The 17,251-nt window shown below is 39.5% G+C and overlaps 2 pseudogenes; both read right to left on the reverse strand.

The window, feature by feature from the left end:
- LOC119899472 overlaps positions 1–7,620 on the reverse strand; it is a 37,783-nt pseudogene extending 30,163 nt beyond the window's left edge.
- A 1,190-nt stretch (positions 7,621–8,810) lies between these two features.
- Positions 8,811–17,251, reverse strand: part of LOC119899474 — an 84,124-nt pseudogene continuing 75,683 nt past the window's right edge.

A 17,251-nucleotide genomic window follows, 5' to 3' on the forward strand; every position in this document is an offset into this window, starting at 1 on the left:
TTTTGGTGTTGGCTTCTGTTGTCTGAGAACAGATACAATTGCACATTCTATCTAATCCAAAGCCAGCAACCACTGGTGGCTGTAGGATAGACTGTGGTATATTGTGTATATAGTTTTTTCTGTGCCTTTCTCTCCTCCTGCTTAATAAACCCACACACCACGTGATCTCTGAAGCTTACCAGACCTGTGACCCACAGCAGGCTAGCATCAGAGGTCTCCAATTTTTCCTTTACTAGGTGATTTTGCGCCATCTTTAAATCACATGGTTTGAACCGCCATCTTGATTCCAAAATCAGCTGGCCGGTGGCCCAATTCGAAACCGGGTCAGATCCCCCCCCCCCCCCCCCCCCCCCCTTAGTCTCTCCCCTCATTTGTGTCTCTCACACACACGCTTGCTGGATTGTTATATATTTTTGTATGATTTGTTTATTGGCTTTATTTAATTTTGCTTAGAATAGTTAATAGTGATTTACTTGCTAAAGTTGTTGATCATTGATCTATGCTTGAGTTAAATAAATCCTATCATAATTTTAAGAAGTCGTTGCCTGTGATTATTTGTGTATAATGTTGTAGTAAGATTTGGTTGCGAAGGCCAGTGTACGGACTCGCCTTTCTCTGTTTGCCATCTATAGGTGGACAAACCTTTTAGACTGATCATACTTGGCTCATATTTGGTTATTGGTCCCTGATTCCAGGGTGGTGCCCCATATTTATAAATTACAATTAATTTTTAATATTTCTAGAATATCTTTGATATTCAGCTAATAACCAAACCTGACCATATGTAGAAAACCCCAACATAAATAAAATTGAATTGAATCCTGCTGGACCTTTCAGCAACGTTTTACATGGCGAACCATCAAATCCTCCTCTCCACCCTCCAAGACTTGGGAGTCTCAGGCTCTGTACTCTCCCTGTTCACATCCTTCCTTGAGGACTGTACTTACAGGGTAACTTGGAGAGAATCTGTGTCTGGACCTTTTAGCCTCACTATGGTTCCTCTGGGTACTGTTCTGGGTTCCCTCCTCTTTTCTCTTTACACCAAGTCACTTGACACTGTGATTCACGCACTTTATTCATTAATTTAACCACTTGATGCGCAACTTCGACAAGACTTCCAGGGAAGGAACCTTCCGTCAATGACCTCTCTGCTACCATTGAACTCAGTAGTAGTTTCCCCTGTTTGGACTGCAAGAAATCAGATGTGGCACTGTGCTTGATGAGCTGCTGTCTTTCGCTGTCAACATCGCTGCAAAAACCTGCTCTTGCAGATCAGCATCAGGAGGATATGTTTGTTCCTTGCTCAGGAGGCAGCACAGATTCTGGTCCAGGTTTTTGTCATCTTGCACATAGACTACTCCAACTCGCTCCTGGCTGGTATGCCTGCATGTGCCATCAAACCTCTGAAGCTCATCCAGTATGCATCAGCCCAGCTTGTCTTTAACCTGCCCAAGTTTGTTCCATGCTACAACGTTCCTCTGCAACCTGCACTGGTTACCAGTGGCTGCTCAAATTCGATTCAAGACACTGGGATATGCCTACCACGCTGCGAATGGCTCAGGCTCATACTACATTTAGGACATGTTCCAAAAATGTATAAATAATATTAATATATAAGATACTAAAATTAAAGAAAATACTTACCTAACAGTTTCAGCAAGTCTGTAATCTCCAGAATGCATCCCTGATTTCAGAGAGACTGGATCACGTGGTAAAATTATGCCATCAGGGGTCTAAAATAAGAAAGTTCAACTGTTAACAGTGACCTCACAGCTATATATTTATTCATTACTTTCAACCTATGTTTTGTCAAATAATCTTTTCTCTACCATATGTGGGTCCTTGATTGACACTTTGCTATTTCTCAAATTTCTTGCAGTTCCTCTTGAGGTAGAGGCTGCATTCAAATGACCACCTTAACCACTAGAGGGAGACATGCATGAACAGTGAGATGTGTCACTAGAGAGCCACATGAAACCTAACATAGAAACAAACTTTAGTGGTTGTGATTTTAGCTATGCTAGCAGCATGTCATCTAGGGATGGCAATCGGTGTTACCAGATTGACAGATAAAAGATGGCTCAGTACAAGTATAGAACCCACCCTAATTAAAAAAATGTTTTAGATAAATGCTAAATGTCAACCCTCAATTATACAACTTTATAGCCAAATGGTCAATCACAACCAGCCTGAAACAATCAAAAACAAACAAACAAACAAAAAAAAGCTGCCCAATGGAATTGCCCAGAAGTATCATAATGACTTTAGTGATCATCTCTAGGGCCAGTGAGCTGGACATTTGTGGTTTGGAGTGAAAATCTACCAGATGGATTGCCATGAAATGTTCATGTCTGTAAAGGTTTTGTAAGATATAGCCAGAATTTTACTTTAAAAACATAATAAAATTAACTTACATAATCAACAGAAACGTAATAGTTCTGATGTTATGTAAAAAACGTCTGTGTTTTGTGTTGCAGAGATAGAAGTGATAGTCCGATAATGTAGCTCAGACCTTTTTTGCGCAGTGTCAACTGGGAGATGTGTTAGACAAGCTTTATAGACAACTTCAAACTCCATCGTGATTAGTCTTTCCACTTTTCCAACACTCTGTTTAATTCACCAAGTTAGATGTGAAGATTTTCTGGCTTTACATACTGTTGCTGCCTCTCTGATGCCCGACATCCCTCTCGCTTCTCTCCTGCTTGACGCCTGTCCTGTCTCTACCTCAAACCGCTGTCTCTGTCATACCCGGAGTCAGAATGTTCCATGTTGTCAAACTGCCGTCCGTCGGTCTTGGAGGCTGAGATCGGTTCACTGGGAGGCTGCTGAGCCAGGTTCTGTTGCCCATGTGCCTGGCTCCGCATCTGGTGCCGATTCTGCCCTCACTCAGCTAATAGGACCACTAAGTTAGCTGCACGGCTAACTGAGCTAACCAGCTAATGGACGTTATGACCTGATATGTGAAATGCTGTCCCGTATTTTTTTGATGAATTCAACAGGTGGTGAGTAGTCTCCATTCTTACACATTGTACCTCTAACTTTTCACCTAGCAACATCATTAGGTCAAATTTTCAATTGGCCCAATATTTTGGTTTATGACCAAATACTCGAAAAAACTCAAGGAATTCACATCAATTGTTCTTAGTGGTTAGTGCTAATTAGAAAAAGCTAACATCCTAACACACTAAACCTAGATGGCAAACATTACTTATCGGCATTTTAACATTGTGAGCATGTTAGCATACTGACATTAGCATTTAGCTCAAAGCACAACAGTGGCTAACTACAGATGTAGGCCTACTTCTGGTATTTTGGAGGCATGTGGTAAACAAAGGTGGAAGAATGGAAAAATATCTAAAAACTCCTATAATAGTAAATTAAATTATGTGCAAAGATTAAATACAATACCACAATCTCAATTGCAATAGAAGCATCAGTTCGGGTTTCATTATCTCTCTCCACAGGCTCCATGCGAGGTGACACTGCAAACATCCTGTAATGAACTGAAATAAAGACATTACTTTTCCTGTTAAAGGTTGAAGTAGGTGCCAAATTCTATTCATGTGACTGTTTAACCTTTTCACCAATATCAACAGTTAATATAAACTGTATCTTATAGTAATGTCATCTGCTTAGTCAAACTAATTAATTCTCTAAAAGATTCTAGGTTTTAAAGACAAACTAAGAGCGGAGACAGGAAATAAGAGGAGAGACTTGGGGGATAACTTGCAACATGGAAAAAGTCTTAAATATCCATACATTTTCAAATACATTATTTACTGGATGTCTTGGCCTAGTTGATGCCAAAACTCCACACATAATGCTCTGTAGTGAACAACGGTGTGGATTTGTGCATTTTACATTGAATAAATTTGGAGCTACCCTAAATTCCTTTCTCCTCCCCAGAGAAGAAGGGGAGGGGTCAAAGTTGCTTTCTCTAAGTGCTATCCCGACCATAAAACTGGCACCTTTTTGATTCCGAAGCTGATAACGCGGGGCCTGACTGTTAAACTGACAAAGGGACACGAGCCAGCCATTGGCATCTCCCTGAACAGCCTATCAAAACTGGCCCCCCACACACGTTTCCGTGGCAACTGACCTTATTCTTTGTTTTATTACCACATCAAAGGGATACTCCTTGTCTCATCTAAGTGTGACATTGTCCAGGACAGCTGAACTTTCAATGTAAAAGGACTGCAGTCTCCAAAGACTCGAAGCATTTAATTAAATTTAATTAAATCTTTAGTTACCTGAATATGTTTGCCTCTATTTGAGTAGTTATGTTAACTGTTGTTGCTATCTGTTGTTGATATTAGTGCTGAAAAGAACTTACTTGTGAAGTGTTTTTATTTTCAGCTAGACACTCCTGCATCTAATGTAATCAATGCTTGTTCATAATACTTTCCTACAAAATTCCTTTAGAAATGATGACAAAGAAATGTTTTACTATACTCTTAATCGCCAGCTTGAATTTAAGGATGAATCAACAAATTCCCTGGTTCCTAAGGAGAGACGATCTTTGATTTAATCCAAGCTTTCCTCATGTAACCTGAGCTCCCCCAAGTGGACGAAATAAGTATTACATGCCTCATCGGAAATGCCGTTAAATGTATAAATATCCTGACCAATAATGTGACAATTGTTTCCTGTTACCAAATGCTTAGAACAGTACAACCGTTCAACCATTGAGGTTCGATTGTGGAAAATATTTGATTATAATACGTGCAAATAGATTTCTTTTCTTTAGACATGAAGTTTAGAAAGGCAGTCCCTTGGGAAACCTGAGACACCCCCTGGGGAACCACGCCCCAGATAACAAAAGAGCGACACGCGACCTGCTCGCTCTCTTCTCTCTCCTCTTCGCTGTTGGCTCTCTTCCACTCTGCTCGGCCCTCTGGACGCATCGGCACGCACAGCGTGCCTCGCCAGGCAACGCCCAGACTCGGCCAGCGAAACAAACAGGCCTTTTGTTTGCCTGAAGCTACACACCTGAAGTGCCGCGACATCGATCTGCCTTCAGTTTGTTTTATTTTCTTTATTTCTTTTGTTTGTTAAAGTTATGAGTCCGTTAAGTTACACTGGACTAATTCAGGAACGACCAAGTTCGATTTTAAGCCTTTTTCGTCGAGCCAACTTCACCGAGGTCAGACCAAGCCACGTGGTCTCGCCAGCTACAACGAAGGAAACCTGAAAACAGCCGAATTACCAGACGGAGGAGGCGTTTTGAATCAGACACGGAAAACCCCGGAGAATCCCTAGCAAAAAGCCAGGATCGGGCAGCTAGCGTGGGACCCGTGCAACAGGCCAAAAGCAGGCTGTCGACAAGCAGTAAGACTTAACACATGTTCTGTGATCAGATGTCCATTTTAACTCCTAAATTATGACATTAGTTTACTCTCATTAGTTCTTCTATGCCGTATGAGTCAAATGCTTCCCACAATCGAACCTCCAGGCTCATTGTTCAGTAAATGTTTATGTTCCCTGTATCCAACCATCTTTTTATCACTATAGTTAGAGAATAAATTCACTGTAATATAATCAAGAGCTGTGTGTGTTGCCTATTTATAGTTCCTGCCAAGAGAATTGACCCTTTAGATATGAGACTGACTGACTGATTTAAGATAATTGAGCGATTATTAACTAACTGATCACTAGTAATAATTGTATAATTATTCAAAACTACCTAGAGGTCCGGAGACTCTAGGATTATAACAACTCTGGTGGTGCCCTTTACGAGGAAATTTTGATTTTATGAATATTAATTCATAATTGGGTATCAATTCTCATAAATTTATTAAAATGCATAACTAATAAATTTAGGTCTACTACAGCTCCCAACAACTTAGCAAAAATAGAAAGCATGGTATGGAGTATTGAACTCACCTTTGCTGTTGGGGGTGTAGATGGTCTTGTCAGTCTGGATGTAGATGTACCCGGACTGGAAGGACACTAACACAAGTTTCTCTAGTTCTACATCAGGGAAATGAGCTTGCAGGTACACATACTGTTTCACATTTGGATCCTTACTGAAGTCACCAGCAGCGATCTGAAGCCAGTATGAAGAGACACAAGCAGTGAGAGAAGCATGTAAAATCCTTTTGTTTCATTTCTTGATTTTAGTCATAATTAAACAATATTCATTTAGACTAGGTGATGACTTCAGCCTTAAAAATAATACTACTTCTAAATACTACTTCTAAATATAAATACTGGCAATAAAACCAGTAACATATATTTCAGTATTTCCACATTACATTAATTTGTCCGAAGTCTTGAAAATGTTTTGCGCTGGTGAGGGTCACAGATGTGGATGTCAGCCTTTTGGTCTTGGTTGGATAGTTCATTACGATGATTTCGACACTAATGTCATTATCATCAGTGCAGTCTTGACACTCCACAAAGATGTTTTCTGGCGTTCCTACCCGTAACACATTGGGGGCAGACATCAACTTCCTGTGGAGCAGTGGGAAAAGAGAGAGTGTGGTCAAGAATGCTGAAAAATACTGTACATTTCTGATTTTATGTTTTATGCTTTTTCAGCATTTGTTGAGTGTGTTAAAAGTTTTGGTTCAAACAGTTTGCAATTCAACATACTTTTTCAGTGAGGATCTAGTTCTCCAACACAGTCTTCACACATAATGAGTAATCTATTGATTATCTTGACTAAGATCCAGTACTGGATCAACAAAAAATTTCATCATTGTTCTGGACTCTGTTTGCTGTCTCTGGTGTAATGCATCACTGTGCAAATTGAACAACATTTAGGCCAACTTACTGGCATCATTTGAAAACTTGATTTCTGTAACAAAAACTGCAAACAATTATTCTCGAATCCTCACTCCTTATCATATATCAATGAATCTTTAGTTAATTACAAATGCAATTGATACCTGATTGTTACTCACACTACAATTTTTACTCAACTGCTTTGTTACAACCTTAAAACATTTGATACAATCATCATGTCCATTTATCCTATCATTAAATTTCCCTTTCTTGTTACTTAGACCAATAATGTTTGGGTCAATCCACAGAAATTGTTTTTCTGTATTTCACTTGTCATTGAAACTTACACTCATCACTCATTAAGTGAAGTGAAATTTCTCTCCAGTCTGTCAAACAGTAAAAAAAATAAATGTGAAATGGGAACCACAATTGGAAATGGGAATATGAAATGCACTGGCTATCCAAACACTCCTACGTGGCAACAGCATATCATGTGTCATCTAATATTTGTGTTTACTGAGCAACACACAAAAATACCTACATTCAGAGATGACTGTGGAAAGATAAGGTGGGTCTACTTACATTGGAGATCCATCAGTCAGAGAAGTCAAATAGGAAAAGACCAGAGAGACCAATAGTCCGCAACGAATCCCACACATCCTCCTGCCTGATTTCATATCTGCTGTTATTGGAGACTCCTGCTCTGTGGCACTCTCCTTTAACGCACTTACCTCCCTCCTCCTGCATCTTTACTTCCACTCAAAGCTGTCTCATCCTGTTAACCTCAAGGAAACTGAAATGAGAGTAAAATGTCAATGGAAGAACTCAATCTATATTGAGTTCTTGAATTGACAAATTCATGTACTAGCTGCCCAGTGTTTAATATCCAAAATGTAATGGTTGAAGCCTGCCCCTTTCTTTTGACATTTCAATGTATTCTGTCAACATATATAGTACAATATATACATGCCAAGCTAGTTGCACTGTAGAGCTTGATAGACTATATTACTCTATGAAGCACTGATATTTTTATATTTGACATTTTCTTGATCCAGTTAAAGTCAAAAAAGTTGTCAGTGACAGGATTTTAGGTTTATTATTAGAGTGGGGTGGTTGGCAAACCAACTACACCGCCTGGGGGATTGCCACTCAGGAAAAATTCACAACTGGTAAATAGCTAATTCCAATCACCTTAAGTTCACACCAGCTTCACACACACAAAAAAGTTGTAGGTTTCAATTTGTAAATCGTCTCGGATAAAATAAAACAATACAAGTCATGTTCACAACTATCAAGCACATATGTGTTGAAGTATTTACAAGGGATTCATTTCTCTTATGTGGTGGTAAATGTGCTATTTTCAGCTTCATTAGATCCTCAGGGCTGCTGAGCATTAATATTAACCTAAAGTCTAACTGAAATCAAATGTCAGCATATTTTATATACTTTTAATAGATCATTAAACAGGAAAAAGGGTCTTTGGACAAATATCAGAAATGGAGGAGTGTGTCAGAGTTTGAGCGACAGCAGCTGGCAGCCTGCCAGAGTGCTAGTGTTACTATAGGGCAAGAGAGACTCCAATAAAGCAATAATCTCACCTTTGACGTCTTATATTCTGTAATGACAGCATTCACAATGTACAGTGTTTTCCCAATAAGTAAAGGTTCTTTTAACTTTTGGTTAACATTTTGCGTGATGTAGATTGGGGGGGGGGGGGGGGGGTCCATTATGCTAATGGTAAAATCTCACAATCACGCACCAACTTATTAATCATAGTCTGAGCGATTTACAGCATTTTTGTACAGTTAAGATGGTATTTTTTAAAAATCTGATTTGGAACACTGGCATGTTCAATGTTCATTTACTTTAAGATAATCTCATGTAAAATCAGCTACCTCTTTAATCAGCACGAATGTTTTTACATGTTTCAGTCTGTTTAGCCACTGTTGGAGGCTGTGATGTCAAATGCTGGATCTTATTATAAGACGCAGACCATAAAGACCGGTGCATTTAAATTAACAGAATGTACATAATGTCATTGCAATCAACATTTTGCATAATAAGAATAACACAAAATAAGAACCATTATTTTATTCTTTTCTTTTATTACTGCGGACATCCAAGGAACAGCTCCTCCATGCCTAAACAGGTAGGTCTGTGCTCCACAGTCTGACACTCTGCTTCTGTGGGCCAGTACTCAATCCAGGTTCTCTCACCAAGGGCATACTGATACCTGAGGAGGATAAGTGAAAAACACATTACATCTTCATGTGACCAGGTATTTTTTTCAAAGGTAAAGAGAATTCAACATCACTGTTACAATCCCTACTACAATTTATAACACGTTGGAATAAAACGATATATATAGATATTCTAGCTGGTGCAAATGTATTTTCCTGAAGTATTCTCCAACTTTTAGATGCATTTCATTAAGTATCAAAAATAAAGGTTTAATGTGATTATTACAGAAAGGTTAGTAAATTGATCTACTGTATAAATCCAAAGTGTCATCCATCCAGCATAATTGCACTCATCTGTAGAAACACTATTTCTGCACTTCTGGTTGGATGCTAACTGCATTTCATTAGCTCTGGACCCGTACTCTGCATAATGACAAAAAAGTATTAAGTTGACTCTAATCTGATCTAACTTGATTTGCTCAGGAGCAGTGAAATGAGAAATATGAGAAAATGTAAACTTGTTTAAATGGTGACAATATTACACACAAGACACACACAAAACAAACTCACACTTGACTCTGTTCGTTTTTGTAAAAATATGTGGATGTGCCCATGATAAGGTAGGTTTTGCCTGTTCTCAGATCTAAAGCCTCTCTGCACCGCGGATGACTGAGGAAAGTGCATAGTTTACCCAGAAGGCCCGTTTCGTTACTTTCTGTAATTTAAAGACACAGAGAAAACAAGAGATCATTAACTACGTAACAGATTTCATATAGGATCATTATTGCATTACTCACATTCTCCCTCAAATCATGTATAAATGGGTTAGAACATTTCTGCCTGTCTGGAAAAACATTATGGGAGTTTTGTCACTTTAATGCCCCTTTAAGAAACATTACCGTAAAGATTTAAAGGTCAGGCCCACTATGCTTGCCGACTTCCACCATCCTCTATTAATGTGCGTTGTAACTAACTGTAATTATAACAGAACTACATACACTAAATATCTAACGTATTAATGGCAATGGATTTTTCTGTCAGCCTAGAAACACCATAGGGAGGAATGGATGGAGAAGGCCAAAAAGGAAAGAAATTAATACCCACCTTCCTTAATGACTCCCACTATCCGAGTGGTGTAAATGTCAATGGATAAACTGTGCATGCGCTCTTCCACTCTCACTATGTACACTGAAAGGAGACAAGTTGCAGATTGTTAATTCACCTGCTATGCCAAACACTCTCCATCATCTATCTCTCACACACACTCATTCACTAACGTGTCACTGACTTACCAAAATCTATTTTAGTCGGCGTGTTCTCACAAGCCTTGTGAGTGCGCTCATCATTGCTGATTTTGCCCTTTCTCTGCATACTACAGTTCTCTGGAAATACACATTTAGGTACATAGTAAATACACAACTGATGACTCAAATGAATGAACACAAGAGCATGTCTGTATGTATGCGTGTAGCTGTTATAACCTCCGTAGTTTGTGCTTTTGTTCACTGTTTTTATAAAACTCAAATGCTCGTGTCCAATCAGCAGCACCTGACCCAAATACACCAAGGTCCAAACTGAAAATCACTCCCTCGTTTACTTATTTAAAGAGGTCATATTATGCTCATTTTCAGGTTCATAATTTTATTTAGGGGTTGTACCAGAACAGGTTTACATGGTTTCATTTTCAAAAAACACCATATTTTTGTCATACTGCACATTGCTGCAGCTCCTCTTTTCACCCTGTGTTTTGACTGCTCTGTTTTAGCTAAAGAGTGATGCATCTCACTTCTACAAAATCTTTGTTAGGAGTTGCACATGCAGATCTTACAGTAGTTAAGGACTACTAGCCATTTAAAAAGAGTAGGGCAGGTCTTGAAAAGCAGGTAAACACCGCTTCGGTTCAGCTGTTCATGTTACTGGACCAGCTTAGCAACATAGACTGGAGCAAGAGTTTCAAAGTGTTAAGTTATTAATCTGTAACAAATTTATCCTGCACTGTCTCTACATCACAGTAACAGCTTTATGGTCAGTGACTGTCTAACATTTGGTAGGGAGAGTGGGCGTGAGGGGAGGCAGCGGGTGTACGTCTTGTCAATGTGTGTGCTCAGTGTTTTTCCACCGGTGTTTTTGAGGGCATGCCTGACTAGCCGCTGAGCTTCTGATGCGTGTTACAGTGTGACGCAACATGGTAAAGGTAAAAAATGCTGGACTATCGAGCTGTTTTCAGGCAGTTCAGAGCAGTGTTTTCTGTGGAAGATGGAAACTCTCTTTCAGCTGGACTTAGGTTTGCAAAGTGAAAAAGCCCAATTACATGCACAAAAAAGATATATAACCAATAAAAAGTCAAAAAGAATAATATGACCCCTTTAATCTTCCCTTTATAATAGATACCAGGTGGTTTACTCTATAGTAAGCAGTAAATTAAGACTTCATTTTTTAATAAACTGGAGTATTATCTGAGATTATGAAGTCATACATTTGTGAGAAATAAGTTTGTTAGTCTGTACACAAAAAAAAAAGTAAATTAAATTTATTAGTATATTATTATTATTTCCACCCCTGCTACCGCACCATTGATCAAGGTGTGTTTACTTCCTCAAAGCAAAATGTTGTTTTTTGTTTTTTTTTTTTAAATTGAGCGTTCCTTCAAGAGTTTCAGATTTTAAAAAAAAAGGGTAGGTTTAGGACATCTTGTTTACCTTCAGCACATGTGCATTCATCATTTGTACAAAGCTTCAGTATCTGTCCAGCATTCCTCTCTGGGTGATAGTATTTCACACACTGTGTCTCTGCAACAGGAAAGACAGATATTTGAAAACTATTTTGTGTTGATTGCTCACAGGATCACTGTATATCTGCAAACATGCATTAATCAGAATCAGCTTTATTGCCAGGTATGTGTACACATATGAGGAATTTGACTCAGGATTGTATATTGCTCATGATGTGCTTACTCATACAATATACTTTAACACAATAATAAAATAAAATCAGACACAAACTACAGAATAGACAACACTAATATACACACTATGAACAAAACAATATAGACATAGACAAATAGTGCAGTGATCAGAGTGCAAAGGATGCAAGAGTAAACTATTCTCACTATGTACATGTTGAAGGTGGATATGATATACAGGTACACATACATGTACACATGTACACAGTGTGATGGAGCATAGTGCAAAGGATGCTGGAAAAAATAAATAAGACCTATGACCTGAGGTAGGTGTATTGGTATACAGTATATACAATGACATAGTATGAAATAGAGAATGGTGAATAAATAAAAAATAAGTGGAAACCAGTAAACAGGTGCTGATTAGAGACAGAGTTACTGGGTTATTGCACAGGAATTGTTCCTGACACTGTGTGAGTCAGAAATCAGCTGTTCAGAGTGATGGCTTGTGGGAAGAAACTGCTTCTGTGTCTGTTGGTTTTGGCGTACAGTGCTCTGTAGCGCCTACCAGAGGGGAGGAGCTGGAACAGGTTGTGTCCGGGGTGAGATGGATCTGCAGTGATGTTTCCTGCCCGTTTCCTGACTCTGGAAATGTATAAGTCCTGAATGGAGGGCAGGTTGGCACTGATTAGTTTTTTCTGCAGTCCTGACTGTCTGTTGTAGTCTGCTCCTGTCCTTTTTGGTGGCAGATCCAAACCAGACAGTGATGGAGGGGCAGAGAACAGACTGGATGATGGCTGTGTAGAACTGGATCAGCAGCTCCTTAGGCAGGTTGAGCTTCCTGAGCTGACGCAGGAAGTACATCCTCTGCAGACACGTGCAGAGGGGGGTGCAATGGGTGCTTGAGCACCTGCCCTTTTTTCAAAAGCAAAATTTCCTTCATTTTATTTTAAAAGTTGTAAAGGCCCTTTTGTGAAGGCCTGCCTAATTAAACTATCAGTAAAATCATTTAATAATTTCGCAGTAAATAAAATGACCCAATTGATGACCTCATCCGTGACGAGCCCTCCCGTTCAGACACCGTTAGTGATTCAGCAGCTCTGCCTACAGGAAACCTTCGATTCCGCCGGTAAGAGGGGTTTGCTGCAATGTGCTTGTTGTGGATTGTTGCAAAGAGGGCATGCACAATTGTTGTTGCCGTGTGTCGCCTGCCTGTAGAAGTAATATCAGCTGCCGGCTAACACGCCGACAGCTAACGTTACTTCTACACTATAAACAAAGGTGCTCTGTTCACTTCGTTCTGTTTGGGGGAGAAAGGTTTCACGGGCGTCGAGAGGTCTGATCTTTTCTATGTAATTTGACTAAAATCTTTGCACTTGAACTAGGAATATTACAGTGACTTAATAAAAGCCTTGTGCCTTTAAATAAGTATAGCAACACTGGTAAAATTCTAAGCCTATTCCTCTGACTTATAGCCTACTTCAGCCCTTAGTATTGAATATATTTACACATTTTGACAGCAACAGTTATGTTTACAACAGCTCAACTACAATAAAAACTCAATAACTGGAAGTACATATAAAAATGTCAGTACAAATGTAAAAAAAATAAAAATATTCCTGACATCAAAGTAAAGAGTGAAGAAGAAATGGCCCTATAAGATTTGAGAAAAATGTATGAATTGTTAAAACAAACATAGGATATATATTAGCTGATTTAACAATTATGTGACCATGAAAAGATGTAAAGATTGTTGAGTGTTTGGGACTGGCTCACAGTGACTGACCTGCTGTAATACTGCAACATCTGCCAAGGCTGACTGCTAGAGAGACGCTCACAGAGCTGAGCACTAAGAGTTGCAGGTAGAGGAAATAAGATACCAGATTCAAAAACATTTCATACATTTTTCTGAAATCTAATAGGGCCGTTTCCCTCTTCACTCTTTACTTTGATGTCAGGAATATTATAAAAGATTAAGGCTGGTTTATTTATTTAGATATATGATTAGACATAGTCAATAAAAATCCAAATATATCTCAGATTCACAATGTAATATATAAAATCATTATAATTTTGCATACTGTAGACACACAAGCAAGCAACACAGACACACACATCTGTCTATAGATTTGTTTGTCTCACTCTTACCCCTGCCATGGCCACCCTCATCCTTTCCCCATTAATGTTTCCTTCTCAGTTTATTTCCCACACTTTTTTAAATCTTATTTCTTCTACCTGCAGCTCTTGGTGTGCAGCTCTGTGAGCGTCTCCCTAGCGGTCAGCCTTGGTAGTGGCTGCAGTATTACAGCAGGTCAGTCACTGTGAGCTAGTCCCAAACACTCAATCTTTTTATGGTTATTAATCAGCTAATATATATCCTATAGTTGTTTTAATATCTGTAGATCACCTCCAGTAGTATAAGCAACAGCAGCATCCATAGCGACTGTTCCCTGTAAGTTATGTCATCCCACAGTGTTTTAAAGCTAGAGTTGGGTATTCCCTGTTTCTTTTTGCGTCACAGCATTTGCTGATGTATCGATACAGAAGCATCTGTATATGCGTGTCAACAAGGAATACATAATGATTTTATATATATATATATATATATATATATATATATATATATATATATATATATATATATATATATATATAGTATGAGAAGAGTCCTATTTAAATCGTTGTTCCATGTGTCCTTTTTATACTTTGAGCACCTGCCCTTCCAAAGGTCTCTGCACGGCCCTGATCCTCTGCTGGGCCTTCTTGATGATGGTGTCAGTGTTGGGCTCCCGCTTCAGGTCCTGGGATATAGTGGAACCCAGAAACCTGAAGGATTCCACAGCAGACACAGGGCTTTTGAGTATGGTGATGGGGGGCTCCTCCTGAAATCCACAGTCATCTCTACAGTTTTGAGCGTGTTAAGCTCCAGGTTGTTCTGATTGCAGCAGAGAGCCAGCTGATCAACCTCCCGTCTGTAGGCCGACTCATCACTGTCCCGGATGAGGCCGCTAACCATTGTGTCATCAGCAAACTTCAGGAGTTTGACAGATGGGTCTTGTGTCTTACAGTAAATGTATCTTTATCTACTTTGTTTTCAGAATAGATTATTTTATTTGAAGCAATGAATAAATTGTGTTGTGCTAAGCTGCTCCTGAACCAACTATAGACTTGGCAGATTAGAAAAGGTTCACAGAAATGTTTTTTGAAAGGCACTGACAAACAAAATATTTAGCTGTTGTCTGTCCTAGGTTGCATATCTCAGACTCACGTTCATAGTATTCATAGACAGAGACAGCTGCTGGTTGTAAGACGCCCACTTTCAGCTTCTGATGGATCCTAAAAGTGATCTCCTCTGGTCGTGTGTGAGAAACCTGTGGAGAAACGTCCATCAGAGGAACAGTATGTGTGTTACAGAGAAACATTTAATTTCAGCTGTTTTCTGGCCATAAAATGCACATAATTTGGGTGGACTGACCCTTTAATGGTAAGCAGTGAGCACAGACTGGCCAGTGACAAATTTGGGTAAAGTTTCTTACATTTTGGGAGGGATGGTTCTCTTAAAATATCTACAGGCTAATTATATGAACCACTTCAGAATTTAAACATTTTTGGCAGTAAAACTTATTAGTTTAAGAAACGGAGCTACAGAGAAAAAGGGAATTATGGAAGACAGTCTCACCTTGTCCAGGTAGATGATTAGTGAGCCTCTTTCGGACAGGACGGTGTTCATCTCATGGTTTACAATGGTGCGGGCACGTCCTTTAGACAACTAATACATACACACACAAACACACAAGTTTGTGCACTTTGTTATGGCATTGCATTGACTTCAATTCATTGTGGACACCCTTTTTTGCAACTTTTACTTTGCTACTTTTCCAAGCCAAATAACGACTTTTTACTCCGATACGTTCTGCATGAGACTGTAGTGAACAACGGTGTGGATTTGTGCATTTTACATTGAATAAATCTGGAGCTACTCTAAATTCCTTTCTCCTCCCCAGAGAAGAAGGGGAGGGGTCAAAGTTGCTTTCTCTAAGTGCTATCCCGACCATAAAACTGGCACCTTTTTGATTCCGAAGCTGATAACGCGGGGCCTGACTGTTAAACTGACAAAGGGACACGAACCAGCCATTGGCATTTCCCTGAACAGCCTATCAAAACTGGCCCCCCCACACACGTTTCCGTGGCAACTGACCTTATTCTTTGTTTATTACCACATCAAAAAGGAAAACCCCTGTCTCACCCAAGTGTGACATGGTCCAGACACTGAACTTTCAATGTAAAAGGACTGCAGTCTCCAAAGACTCAAAGCATTTAATTGAGTTAATTAAATCTTTAGTTACCTGATTACGTTTGCCTCTATTTGAGTAGTTATGTTAACTGTTGTTGCTATCTGTTGTTGATATTAGTGCTGATAAGAACTTACTTGTGCAGTGTTTTTATTTTCAGCAAGACACTCCTTCATCTGATGTCATCAATGCTTGTTCATAATACTTTCCTACAAAATTCCTTTAGAAATGATGACAAAGGGAATGTTTTACTATACTTTTAATCGCCAGCTTGAATTTAAGGATGAATCAACAATATTCCCAGTTCCTAAGGAGAGACGATCTTTGATTTAATCCAAGCTTTCCTCATGTAACCTGAGCTCCCCCAAGTGGACGAAATAAGTATTACATGCCTCATCGGAAATGCCGTTAAATGTATAAATATCCTGACCAATAATGTGACGATTGTTTCCTGTTACCAAATGCCTAGAACAGTACAACCGTTCAACCATTGAGGTTCGATTGTGGAAAATATTTTATTATAATACGTGCAAATAAATTTCTTTTTTAGACATTAAGTTTAGAAAGGCAGTCCCATGGGAAACCTGAGACACCCCCTGGGGAACACGCCCCAGATAACAAAAGAGTGACACGCGACCTCTCGCTCTATTCTCTTCGCTGTTGGCTCTCTTCCACTCTGCTCTGCTCGCTGGATGCTTCGGCAGGCGCAGCGTGTCTCGCCAGGCAACGCCCAGACTCGGCCAGCGAAACAGGCCTTTTGTTCGCCTGAAGCTACACACCTGAAGTGCCACGACATCGATCTGCCTTCAGTTTGATTTATTTTCTTTATTTCCTTTTGTTTGTTAAAGTTATCAGTCCGTTAAGTTACACTGGACTAATTCAGGAACGACCAAGTGCCATTTTAAGCCTTTTCCGTCGAGCCAACTTCACCGAGGTCAGACCAAGCCACGTGGTCTCGCCAGCTACAACGAAGGAAACCTGAAAACAGCCGAATTACCAGACGAGGAGGCGTTTTCAATCAGACACGGAAAACCCCGGAGAATCCCTAGCAAAAAGCCAGGATCGGGCAGCAGGCTGTCGACAAGCAGTAAGACTTAACACACGTTCTGTGATCAGATGTCCATTTTAACTCCTAAATTATAGCATTAGTT

The sequence above is a fragment of the Micropterus salmoides genome, unplaced genomic scaffold (genome assembly GCF_014851395.1).
Source record: "Micropterus salmoides isolate LMB-PRFRI ecotype aquatic unplaced genomic scaffold, ASM1485139v1 Ms_hic_scaffold_12, whole genome shotgun sequence".
Taxonomy (NCBI): Eukaryota; Metazoa; Chordata; class Actinopteri; order Centrarchiformes; family Centrarchidae; genus Micropterus; species Micropterus salmoides.